This window comes from Epinephelus fuscoguttatus, linkage group LG10 (genome assembly GCF_011397635.1).
Source record: "Epinephelus fuscoguttatus linkage group LG10, E.fuscoguttatus.final_Chr_v1".
NCBI lineage: Eukaryota > Metazoa > Chordata > Actinopteri > Perciformes > Serranidae > Epinephelus > Epinephelus fuscoguttatus.
Window position 1 is genome coordinate 31,417,925 of NC_064761.1, and position 12,070 is coordinate 31,429,994.

Below are 12,070 nucleotides of genomic sequence, written 5' to 3' on the forward strand. Positions count from 1 at the left end.
CAGTGGGCTTTGTACGCCAAAAGTAAACCTGAAGCTATAAAATTTTTATGCCTCCACACCGGCGATAGCCAAAACCGGGGGCATTATCTTTTGTCTGTCTGTCGGTCACATTCACGTAAATGCCATAAGACACCTTGAAAGAATTTCTTTGGCACAAATGTCCCCTTGGACTCAATCTAATCATGAACTGATTAGATTTTGGTGGTCAAAGGTCAAGGTCACTGTGACCTTGCACCTTGCTCACTCTTGTGACCTTGATATCTCAAGAATGCCCTGATTGGATTTCTTCAAATTTGGTACAAATGTCTCCTTGGACTTAACAATGAACTAATTAGATGTTGGTAGTCATGGGTCAAAGGTTAAGATCACTGTGACTTTGTCTGTCTCATTCTTGTGAACACGATGTCTCAAGAGCACCATGATGGAATTTCTTTAAATTTGGAAGAAACGTTCACTTGGACTCAACAATGAACTGCTCAGTGGTCAAGGTGACTTTGACCTTGAATCTGTCTCATTCTCATGAGCTCGATATCTCAGGAACACTTTAATGGATTTTTTTCAAATTCGGCACAAAAGTTCACTATGCCTAAACAATAAACTGATTTGAATTTGGTGGTCAAATGTCAAAGTTTAGGGTTGGAGTGACCCTGCAAGACAGTTTTTGGCCATAACTCAAGAATTCTTACACTAATTATAACAAAATTTCACAAAAATGATGAAGTGATGGCATTTTTTTATCCCAAAGATCAAGGTAATTATGACTGTGACATCATATTATTATGGGTAAAACACTTTTCTGGCCATTACTCATTGTCATATCTCAGGAACAGAGGTGGAGACATTTGGTCAGATACTGAATGGGTGACTCTAATCTTGGGTGCCCATCTTGAAATTGTGCTGATTGCATTGATCTTCTGTGCTGCCGGGAGGAAGATGTGTGTGAAGCATTCATGTTTTCACAGACATGGATGTAAAGTGCAAGAGAAACTTCACTGGTGCACAGAGGCATACAACTGTAGGGCAGTTCTTCTACTTTGGTGTATGCGCTAGATGATAAATCTAAATGGATTGAATAGGCGCCATTTTGGGGTACGGTGTCCACATCTTACTATACATCCATGGTTCAGCCTCACAGAGCTCCTATAGCATGACTGTAGACTCTTGAGTAGAAAGCCCCACACTGATCTCTGGGTATAAAGTTGATGCACAGTGAAGAATGGTCACCCGTTGCATATTTGCAGATTGGTAGGAGAGAATAAGTGACAAGTTTGTTTTTATTTTTGCTTTTGGAATATATAAGTTAAATTGCATTCACTGTATTTGGAATGAAAGCTAGAAAGTACCTGCAGTAATCAGTTATAACCAGAGTTAACAAGTGGCATCATTAACACAGATATCATCAGTGCAGCAAACAATTAAGTCTGATGTGTTACAGAACCGTGTGCTCACACACACACTATGAAAACACACTGTGCGGTTTGTCCCCAGCCAAGCAGTCCACTGTCTTTTTCACACACACATTCGCAACACATGAAACATAGACAGTGACACACACACAGTGGCGCCATGAAGAACAGGTTGGACGTGTAACGTGTCCTCAGTGTAGCAAATGTATGTTCACCTCAGTGCACATCAGATGACTTCAGACTTGCTCATGACAAACTGACACGCCTGCATTTAAGCGTTAGTCACAAAGTAAGTCAACATAAACTGAGCCACGAGTGTGCATGAGTAGGAGAAGGGCAGGTTGAGTGACACATCACAATTAACAAACAGTCATTGAAATACAGCTTGTCAGCAAATGAGTTCAAGTAAAGGGGAGGACAAGAACTGCAGCCAACAGTTTTATAGCTGAGGTTCATGACACAGAGAAATAATAACACTCTTTGCATGCACATGTATAGTTATGGCGTTCGGCACAGTATTACTGGACCATCTCATTGAAAAACATGACCGATTTAGTATGTGCATATTCTCCCAAAATATTCTAAAACTATAAATCTATTTATTGCGTGAATACTTATTGAGCGTTAATGAGCTGAAATTTATCCTCTGAGTGATAAAAAATAGCTAAGCTGGATTTAATTCTATAAAAACTATAACTAGAAATACATTTGCTAATAAAATGTTCTTGTAAACCTTATAACAGATGATAAACTCAGGAAAATCTTTAGGTATGATATGGATGTGTTTATATTTATGGGGGAAGGACAAGAGTAGAAGTGCCCACATGATGCACCAAAAACGTACAAAATACCTTTTTTAGGGGGAAAGCCTTTGCCAACATCATTTAATTGAATATAATATCATTGAGTGGTAATTGTGGTGTTTTTGAACTCTCCATCATATTTTGCCTGCTTTGATGTCTGTTCCCATGTTTTTCTTTATTTTTTATTGGAGTCTTTGGCAGTTTTTCTTCAGTCCTGTTAACCCTTGGACCTAAAATACATCTTGAGTTCACAGATCATGAGTGGACAGAACAAAATACAGGTGTGAATGTATCAAAAGAAACCTGAAAGTTTTATTTTTACAACAAAGATTATGACAAAATGTATGTTATAATCACAAATTTTGTCTCTTGACCTGTAAATCACCCAAACCACACTCACTGGGTTAAACCAGGGAGGATTACTGATACTAGTAATAGAAGCTAGTAACAGAAACTTGCGTAATAATTTTAACGTTCCGACTGAATGCTAAACTTGTGTGAAACTGGACTTGTTTGAAACCTGTCTGTTTGCTTGTGTTTGTCATGACTCACAGGCTCTTTTGCTGGGCTTGTTACTGTGTTGTGCGCCCCGACACTGTATTTATACACAACCATACTCTTCAGTAATGTAGTGTGAATGCACCCACAGCTGAACTGTTCAGTTTTGTATGCTGTGAATTAAGATGACAAAACATCAGAGCGGTGGATTTGCCTGTGCATAATTCAGACATGTTTTAAAATCAAATAGGAAATACTAAGTAGCCACTGCAGTCCTCTTATCTGATGATTTCTGTTTTGCAGCATTCAGTGTCCCCACAGATAAAATCACATGTGAGCAGGGAAGCAAAATCTCATCAGAATTGGTCACTGGAGACGCATTTGAGATGCACTCTGCAGGCCGTCTGAAATGGATCTGGACACAATCTAGATACATCTGGATGCAAGCTATTAGGTCTGAACTGAGCCTTTGTTCAGTTGTGGTGGTTATCACTGTTCATGTTAAATTCACCGTCCCTCTGTTGTTGTTGCTGGAAACAAACTTGTGTTTGCCTGACAGACCCACCTGATTCTGCCTCAGGAGTGCACATTTTGAAAGCTTTTATGACCTACTGTGGCACATAAACTGCTGGACGAACATAGAAAACACAAAAATATACATTATAATTACACAGTTAAAATTTAGACAGTAAACGTGGAGAGATAAAGTGAGAGGGATGAAAGACAAAGGACCCAGGCCAGATTAAATGACATTGCAGTTTATGTGGTACATGTAGATCTCAGCCAATTTACCAGAATAAAATGTTGGCATTGTACATTTCTGCAAACAACCTGTTACCTTTGTATGTTTCATATGTACGATGTAAGATTATATGTATAATGAGCTGAGTTTCTTATCTTAAGAGAAAGGAACAGTGGATGGTGTAACACTTCAGCAGGCAGCAGCAGACCACTGTTGAGGCCAACATTAGCTGGTATTTTTCAATGGAAGTTTGGGACATTTCTAGCTGTGTTTGTAGTGACAAAAGTGGCAAATTTTTAATGACAGGTTGGGACATTCCCAGCTTTGTTTGTAGTGATGGAAGTACATACTTTTTCACAAGAGTTCAAGACATTTCTAGCCATGTTTGCGGTACAAAAGCGGGTATTTTTTAACAAGGGTTTGGGACATTTTCAGCTGTCTTTGTCGCAACAAAAACAGGTATTCTTCATGAGAGTTTGGAACATTTCCTCTGTGTTTGTAGGGACAAAAGTGGGTATTTTTTAACAACAGGTTGGGACCTGTTTTAGCTGTGTTTTGTACCGTCAAAAGCCAGTATTTTTCAGCAAGACTTTGGGACATATACAGCTGTGTTTATAGCGACAAAAGTGGGTGTTTTTTAACAACAGGTTGGGACATATCCAGACATGTTTATTGCAACAAAAGTGGGGACCTTTTTTTTTTAACAATAGTTGAGACATTTCCAGCTGTGTTTGTAGCAACAAATGTGGAAATATTTAAATGAGTTTGTGGTGTTTGAAGCGGTTATTTTTTAACAAGAGTTGAGACGTTTCCAGCCATGTTTGTAGAAACAAAAGCAGGAATGTTTTAATGAGTTAGAGGCATTTCTAGCTGTGTTTGTTGTGACAAAAGCGGGTATTTTTTAACGACAGGTAGGGACATGTTTAGCTGTGTTTGTAGCATCAAAAGCAAGTATTTTTTTAAACAAAAGTTTGGGATGTATTCAGCTGTGTCAGTGTTTGAGAATTAGTAGTGACTAAAGCAGTTATTTTTCAACAAGCGTTTGAGGCATTTCCAGCTGTGTTTATGGTGACAAAAGCGGGTATTTTTTCACAAGAGTTTGGAATATTTCCAGCCATTTGTTGTAACAAAGCTGAGTATTTTTTTAATGAGAGTTAAGGACATTTCCAGCGGTGTTTGCATTGACAAAATAACATGTATGAACATTTCAAGCTGTGTTTATAGTCCCCCCTAAAACGCTAAAATGTGATGTTACCCTAACCCAAACTAAGTGTTTTTTGTGGTAAACCTAATCACACGTGAATCGCAGTGTTGTCCCAACATAACATTATAAATTGAAATGGAAAAAAAGAAAGTTTCACCATATCCTCTTCATGAAATGTACAAATGTAACATATCTGTGGTTTGCAGAAATTAACATTGCTAATATTTATTCTGGGGACTGGGTTGTAGTTCACATACATTATTACATTGGTGTGTTAGCAATCCTTTCTTTAAAATTTCTTCCTTGTCTTTGTTCTGTTTTGATTTTAGAAACATGTAGGACAGTTATAGCTTTAGTGAAATGATACTACAAACATCTTGACTTTTTGAGTGGAGAAAGGTCACATGTGGAAAAAGGCTTTTCATCATAGATTTCAGCTTTCTACTTGTAAAGAATTTTTACATATCAAGGTGGCTTTTTTGAGGCAAGTCAAGGCAGTAACAGATTCCAATTTGCATGAGGTTTTTATTTAATTTCCTGACTTTAGCAGTTTCCGTATTGTGCTCTTAATGTGGAGTAACCTCGAGCGGATTACCGTCAACTTGGCAGTGTGGGTAAACCCAACCTTTTACCCTGCAGGTGTTCACTCTATGATTTACTACTTTGGTAACATACAGTAGGAGGATCACATCCCTATATACTGATAAATCTCTCTTCCTGTCTTCCTCTCCCTTTCTGTCTCTTTCACTCTGTCAGGCTGAACCCAGCTGATCTGTTCAATCACCCAGGAGCGCTGAGGCACGACCCTGTAAAAAGGTGATTCACTCCATTTCAGCCTTCCATACACCATTTGTCCTGCTCCTCTCATCCCGTCTTCTCTCTGTTTATAGTTCCCCTCGGTCACCCATTGTTGACCTAACAGTGCTGCGTGACATTAAAAGAAAGACCTTGAAAACTATTTTTGTATTCTGCATGACTCGTGTAGTTTATATTCTTTAGCTTTCTGTAACTTTAGATGAAAAATAAACCTGCACAGACACTCCCATATTTATTTTCTACAGTAAACACTTCTGTTATGCAACTGTCACTTAAACTAGTTTATTCTAGTTTGGTTTCTGAGAGACTTTTCTCTAACTTTTGTGACATTTTGAATTTTTTGACAGTTTGAAAAGCTGTAGAGTGCTAACAGGCTCACTGTGTCTGCTACCAGTGTCTTGTTTGCAACCAATGACTGACATCACGTTATTGATGCGGACCCACATCCTGGCGCTTTCCAAACTTTTGTTCATGTCATTATTACACATGAACGTTTCGACAGCCACATGTATAAAGTGGCTGATAGGTGAGCCAGGATTAGCTGAGGAAAGAAAAAACGGTAAGTAGGACGAAGAGCCCTGTATTATCCCCGCCCCAAAACTGAGATTGTAATTTGGACAAAAAGAAATTGAAAAACACCGTCTTTGTCCAAAAATATGGTAAACAATCACCCTGTGTTCCCTATTGTTTCAGCCACTGACCCGTGAAGGCTGAGAAGTGACTGATGTCTGATTGTATTGTGTTGTGGCCCCTCATCTCCATTCAGTGTGGCCAGGAAATGTAGGGGAACTGGGCAATTATTTCTGATTTATCTACTTGGACAAATCCTGGCATATTGGGCAGGGCTCCGGAGTCTAGTTGAGGTTTGTGTCCTCATTATTGATACTCTCCATACTCTTGGATTACTTCGAGCTTTGCCAAGACGTCCAGTTTGTTATTGGGGTCTATAGTGCATGACTGATTTTAAGAAGCATGATTCTCAGTCATGTAAATGAGTTCATGGGTGAGTAAGTCATTAAAGGAGGAGAAGCTGGCCTGATTTTGTCTCAGAATTAAACATAATTGCCCACTGTAGATCAGATATGATGATGAAATCAATCTGTGGACTCGTGTATTTGTTGGTGTACAGGAGGACGGGAGGGTAAAAGCCTCAGTGCTGTCTGCAGCTTTTTAAATGTATGAAAACTGATTTAGGATTTGTCTGAACTGCTGAAAATGTAGAGGGTACAAGGCGTAAATTTGCCTAGTGAGGCAAAAAATAGTGTAAATATAATATTTTTGGTTCAGAGGTAATGTTTTTATCTGACATCACACAAGTTATCTTTATCTGTAAACATAAAATCATAAAAAGGAGCAAAAAACCCAAGTCAATATATTACTCACTAACCTCCACATTAGCCACTTTGGAAAGCAGGTGCCTGATAAACAAGAGGACACAGCAGGAGATCTCATTTAGCCTCACAAAACTTAAGATGCTGTTGTTAAAAAAATGATGCCACACCAAAGTTTTACCGTTGCAAAACTTGATCAGATGCCATATGACATCTTACACAACGCTTAACTACCAGTTTAAATATGAAGACATGACTCAGAAATCCAGTTCCTTGCGTCTGTTACTGTGCTCTGAAACTGTTGCAGCTGTGGCAGCTGGTGTGTCCCCAGGCTACTTTCCATCATAGCTTTTTATACAATAAATACACCTTCTATATTTGTATGTATAGTACACTAATTACTTAAGCTATACAGTGCTCTATGTGATTATGTTGTCAGTGCACCATTGTGGCAGTTAATAGACAGAAAATGGTTTATGTTGTGCAATGACAAACATAAATTAAACACTTTAGAGCACAACAGACAGTTTCATTTGAGGACTTTACATCTGTTGACAAACTGCTCTTATAAGAACTTTTTTTATTTTAATTTGTGAGCTGCCACAGTAACTAGTCTATTTCATTTTTATTCTTTCAGCAGCTCTTCAGTAGTTGATGTATAAGTAGTTTGCATCAACAGCACAACAAAAAATAAAGCAATTTTAGGTTTGCAAACTGTCAGTTTTATGTCCACTTAATATGGTCATTTTTCTACTATTTGTATATACTTTATAATTACACCATGGTTAGAACTACTAATGGTACATACTGCACTAGCATGCAACAACAAAAAAATCGCACAAATTATAATGTGCTATTAAAATTTAAGACATTAGGTCAAAATCAGATTCTATGCACCCTCATTGCAACAGCATCTCATCAGTTTTGTCCAACAGCATTTACATACAGAACCTGAAGAAACATGTTGCAGCCCAATCACCAGAATAAATGTTGGCATCGTATGTTTCTGTAAACCATGGATTTGTAACATTTGTACATGTTTATATAGCGGACTTGTTGAGACATTCATTTCAACAATGCTGTGCTTAATGTGTGGTTATGTTGAGGCACAAAAGACTAAACACTTGGTTATGGTTAGGAAAATATCATTTTGTGGCTTGAAATACACGCACAATCACTGCTGAAATGCCGTGATGTGTCACTAAAAAACACCCAGGTTTGGTGGCACAAATTATGCAGCAAACCCAGCAGTGGGCCACTTAAAAAGCTCAGGCTTGGTAGCACAAACTTTGCCTAAAATGCCTTGATGTCTCACTGAGGAACAACCAGTTTTGTTATTTGTTGGTCTCTAACAATGGTCTGCAGCGTGGCAGCCGTTTCACTGAAAATACCCGCACAATCTCTGCTGGAAATGCCACAATTAATTGCTAAAAATGCTCAGATTTTGTGGCACTAACACCGCTGGAAATGCTACAATGTGTTTCTATAAAAACCCCAGGCTTGTTAGCACAAATGCCTCGTTTGTTGGTCTCAAGCAGTGGTCTACAGCTTGGCAGCTGTCTCAGCTAGGTTTCATGCCATTGAAGATCCCCTCCAACCCCTGATAGCAATGTAAGCTCATCCACATGTAATCAGAACTAAGTCACTTACATACATTGCCCACATTTTCTTTTGGCAGCTGGGCTGCACCTTGGGCATCCCCCGTGATTTAAAGGTTTAGATGTTGACCATGAATGTTTCTATTGTCCTGGTTAATGTATGTACATGTACAGTGGCTCAACAGAGCTTAGTGGTGCTAAATATAAATACTGTATGTACACTGTAGATATTTAAATGATGCTACGTTAAGGGACACTGAATAACAGCACCATTAATTATGTTATGTTATGCATGTGGGAGAATTATTTCCCACAAGAAACCCTTGACTCATCCAGACTATTCCCCATGCTTCACTTTCAATCTATTATAAACCAGCAGATCATCTCCCTCCTTCTCCATCCTGCTACTCCCCTGCTCCACCCATCCCCCACCCCAGCAGTAAACTGACACTGCTCGACACATAGAACATGTGTCATATTCTTGCACATGGAGTGGCCCATTCAATTAATTCCCAGACAGGCAGTATCCAGCCAGCCAGGGAGGCAGGCAGCCAGGGAGGAAGTATTCTTCAGGAGTGGGCCATGTTGTCTCAGCCAGTCACTGGTGTATGCATCTTGTAGCTACGACGGCGCCTCCCTCATACCCAACACTCTGGCTTGGATACACCTCTTTGTTTCAACTCAGTTCTTATTAGTCATGCCAAACTGACACACACATGCACAAACACTGATCCAAATCCCTCCAACGTCCCACTTCAAGTGATTCAGTTATTATAGAACAATAACATCATTACTATGGGACAAGAGTCAAACCGGGCCTCTATAGAGTTTGTATTGAGAGGTGCAAGTGTGTGGCTCCATCAACCCCATCATTGCATGAGCTCCTGGTACAATCTACAGTGAGTTTATAGTGTCCAACGAAAAATATTACTGATTTACAAAACTTTTAAACAGTAAAATAAACATGAACATCATCTACATATAGTGAATTAAATTCAGTTTATTTGTCAAACCTCTCATCACAGTTACAAAGTAAAAGGGAGTCACATTATTAAACATTTATGAAAACTACCTTCCATCACACCCTCATTGTGCCCTGACACTCAAAGTCCAACTCCGAGAATTACTGCTTTTTGTGATCTCACATCTAGTGTTAACAGTTACACTTGAACACATGGCAAAGATCACAACGATGGTGACAGCTGTCCCATGAAATGCATTTACAGTGGTGGAAAAAAGTTTTCGGACACCCTTAAAATTTTACACAATCTCAAATATTATCATGAAATATTTGTGGAAAAATCTTTTTTGTGTTTCAAAAGGTGTGGCTGCATTAGACAGATACAAACAAATACAAATTATATTTTTTTGTTTATTGTTTACAAGAAAAACTAACAAAACTAAATTCTTGACAGTTTCAATATGTCAGTTCTCAACATTGTCGGTATCAAAGTCAACAAATAACAGAGAATGTTTTCAAAACTGAACAAAAAATAAATAAACCATCACATCATCAAATTAATATTTAGTAGTCCTGCCATTGGCACGTAGTAGAGCTCTAATCCTGGCTGGCATGTTCCCCACGAGCCTTTCACACTGTTGAGGGGTAATCTTGTCCCATTCTTCTTGAATTACTGCTTTTAATTCTTCTAAATTCTTTGGTTTATGCTTTGAAACAGACCTTTGATAATCCACCACAGATTTTCAATGGGGCTCATATCCGGGATTGAGCTGGCCACCAAGACCTGGATACTGTGCTCCTGCAGCCAAGTTCTGCTGGCCTTGGATGTGTGGCAAGGGGCATTATCTTGTTGAAACATCCAGTTTTTACCTCGACGGAACAGTGCACGCGCAGAAAGGAGCATGTGGGTTTCGAGAATGGTACAATACTTGATAGAGTTCAATGTGCCATCACAGACAGTGAGATGACCAACACCAGCAGCACTCATGCATCCCCAAACCATGATACTGCCTCCACCATGCTTGACAGTAGGTACTGTACATGCTGGAGATAATGCTTCGCCTGGCCTTCTGCGTACCCTCACATTAGTAGGAGGAAGATAAAGCTGGAAACTGGACTCATCTGACCACAAAATCTTCTTCCAATTCCTGGCTGTCCAGTTCTTGTGTGCCTAGGCCCAACGATGCCGGGCTAACCTCTGTCTCTCATTGATCAGGGGCTTCTTGATAGCCTTGTAGGACCTTAAGCCATGATCTAAAAGTCGGCCACGACAGTGCGGGTGGAACACTGGACACCAGTTTGGTTTGACCACTGCTGCTGAAGCTCCTGTGATGTCATTCGGCGGTTTTGCCTGCACATGCGGATCAGGATGCAGTCATTTCTTGCTGAAGAAACCCTTGGACACCCAGATCTTGGTTTGTCTTCCAAGCTGTTGGTTCGTCTGTATTTCTGCAGAGTGTATCCAACTGCTGAAGGACTGCATCTGCACTTCCTGGCTATCTGGCGGCAGCTGTACCCTTCCTGGCTGAGAATCTTTATCTTCAGGCGTGTTTCCTGCGCTAGGTTCCTTGTTTTAGCCATTTTTGTGTCTGAAGAACTTTCAGATGTGCTGGCTTTATGTAGACACGAAGCTTGGCAACAAAAATTGTGTCTTTTAATAAAAAGAACGACCTTCATCACTAGTACCAAAATGACCCAATACTCAAAATTTCTCATGTATTTTTATGGAACCAATCAATTTTAAATTTTTAATGGCTTTTTTAGGATTTATTTAGTATTTTGGCTGTGACTGTACTAAAAGAAATTGCACTTGAAGACCTAAGAGTGATTCTTAATGCAATATTTCACAAATGCATGGGGTGTCCGAAAACTTTTTTCCACCACTGTATGTTCTACGTCCATGTGACAGTGAATAATTAGTCTTAAAAAGTGGAGGAAAAGATAGGAAGGGCCTTGGAGATTCCCTTCTGAGGCTTAGTCCACATGTACATGGATATTTTTGAAAGTGTAGCTTTTACCATGCGTTTTGTCCTTTTTTTCCACAGGCAAACTGTATTCTGGGTCACTGAAAATGGACTTTTGTAAAACTCCTCCAAGGTATAAGATTTGCACAACCTCAGTTTCTAGTGTGGACATGTACAGTAGACAAGAGAAACAGAGTTTTTGCCTTGTGATTTCACTGTGTGAGGTGTTATCTTTTTCGTGAGTTGTCACAAATGAGGCAACATTTCAAGCAAAGGCAGTCACGGTCAAATGAGTGCTGGCTCTAACCTTGCTAAAAGGACTTTGTACAGTTACTTTCCCACTATATAAAGTAACAGAGGAGTCAGAATGTGCTAATTAAGCCACTACTCCAGGTCACGTAATCATCAGCCAGTAATGCATGTATAACCTATGTAATCAGGAATGCTGCGATCACATGACCGATGTGCTGCTAGGAGTAAAGAAGGCAGTAGCAAAATGACATAAAGTCTACCTAACAAGGCACATTGGGGTGGTTTATGGGTCAAACAAACAAAGGATTTTCACAGTGGTTGATGTTTTGAAGCAAATGGTGGCATTTATCCAAAATACTGTTTGCCAAAAAAATAAAAAAGAAATTTGACCATTTTCTTATTGTTTTGCCATTTCAGATTGCAGAGTGAGCTCTTATAAATCTCCTTCAAGAGTATGTTTAGAAAAATAGCAAATCCTATGTGACATGTAAATAG

The 12,070-nt window shown here is 39.3% G+C and overlaps 1 protein-coding gene and 1 long non-coding RNA gene across 2 annotated transcripts in view; one reads left to right on the forward strand and one right to left on the reverse strand.

The window, feature by feature from the left end:
* zgc:92140 (uncharacterized protein LOC447854 homolog) overlaps window positions 1-12,070 on the reverse strand; it is a 670,238-nt gene that overhangs the window by 263,279 nt on the left and 394,889 nt on the right. The window lies entirely within an intron of this gene.
* Window positions 1-12,070, forward strand: part of LOC125895444 (uncharacterized) — a 39,205-nt gene that overhangs the window by 10,341 nt on the left and 16,794 nt on the right. The window contains exon 2 of the long non-coding RNA XR_007450177.1: window positions 5,410-5,469. This is a non-coding gene — a long non-coding RNA (uncharacterized LOC125895444). The remainder of the gene's footprint in view (window positions 1-5,409; window positions 5,470-12,070) is intronic.